This window comes from Pinus tabuliformis, chromosome 7 (assembly GCF_031772625.1).
Source record: "Pinus tabuliformis cultivar Carrire ecotype Pingquan chromosome 7, CPIR1, whole genome shotgun sequence".
Lineage (NCBI taxonomy): Eukaryota > Viridiplantae > Streptophyta > Pinopsida > Pinales > Pinaceae > Pinus > Pinus tabuliformis.
The window spans coordinates 1,014,351,074-1,014,352,655 of NC_142293.1; positions in this window are offsets into that span (position 1 = coordinate 1,014,351,074).

Sequence of the window (1,582 nt, forward strand, 5' to 3'; positions counted from 1 at the left end):
ACTATCCAAGAACATAGATCTATTATCATAAACAATATAGGACCAGATATATATTGACCACACAAATTCATACAACATCAATCATACAAGAATGTGGAGGAAAACTTGAATAGCTTTATTGATAAACAAGAAAGAGCAAAGAGGATTACAACCAGTTGTTCTGACCCAGCGTCATCCTCTCAGCAAGAAATCCCTTCTTCACCTCATGAAAATCTTATATCACCCAACACTATGATATTGCACTAAGAAACCAGCAGCACTTCCTTACAAGATACAAAATTCCAGCCTCTGGATCTCTCGGATGAGGGATCCATATATAGATGTTAGCAAGGGAGGTGATTCAGCTTCTGAGATTTGATTAGTGTCCTCTCTCTGATAGTTCTTGATTCCACTTGGAGATTGATGATCTCTTACTCATCCCTGGGCGAATGCAGAGAGGCAAGTGTCACAGGAGAAATTTCTGGAAGATTCCATGATCCTCCACCTTGCAGATTGACCCTGCCATTTATCTACTCTCTCCCATCGCACCCCATAGAAGGGTTTTTCAACATGCATCGTACCTACTATGTGTATTTAGGTGGGATGCAATGCACTTTGACCATGGAGCAGGTGAAATGGTCCAATTTTGACCAGTTCTGAGTAGTTTTTCATGGAGAACTTATGGGAGATGTTGCAATCAGTTGACCTTATTCTTTTAGGGGTTGGAACAACACCTTTAGGGACTTAGGAGCCCTTGGTTTATGGACATTAATTTTTGGGGTTGCAGTGCCCAAAAATTTCTATAACAGTTGCCCCCTAAAGCATGAGGTCGTTAATCTTTTGATGTCGAGTGAAATGCTTTATCATGAGGATCCGAAGTTTTTTCAAGCTGGAAGGCGACCTGTAATAAGATACAATACAATACATTATATTCATAATATTTTCATGATATAGCTGAGGCATGCATTCCCATGCTCAGCTTTATAAATTCATTTTCATGTACATGAGACAGACAATCGTCTGAGTGTAGACTGATGATTCTGGTAGAGCCATCATCCCAGAGATTGGATGATTATCTGTGCAACAATGATGTACAGTTGATGTCTTCATTTTCCTGAATATATATCGCAGCCCGGATGGATGAAACTAGATCTGGGGTCTTCAATCTCATTTGATCTTCACTCAAAGTACAAGTTGATCCATGTGAGAGATGTTCTGGAGTCGAACATAGAAAGACATCGCCTGATTACCAGCTAACGATGTAAGCTGTTAACAGGCACGAGAGGAATCACCGATAATGATGATGACCCTCAAGGTACTACAGTACAATTCAGGTATGAATAAGGGACTTGGCGTTGAACATGCAAAATCTTTTGGTCGAAGGCCATTGATGTAAACCTATCGCTGGAAGTGAGAAACTTGGCATTGAGGCATGCAAGCTTCAAAGTACTGAAAGGGGTGTTCCTAGATTGACTTCTTGGATAATGAGTTGATGTCGACAAGAAGTGATCCGTCATAGGAGGGCCTTAGTGAATCCCACATCAATGACACAGAATGGAGCAAATGATTTTAATGGAGGTGAAAATGATCTGGTGATATAAGG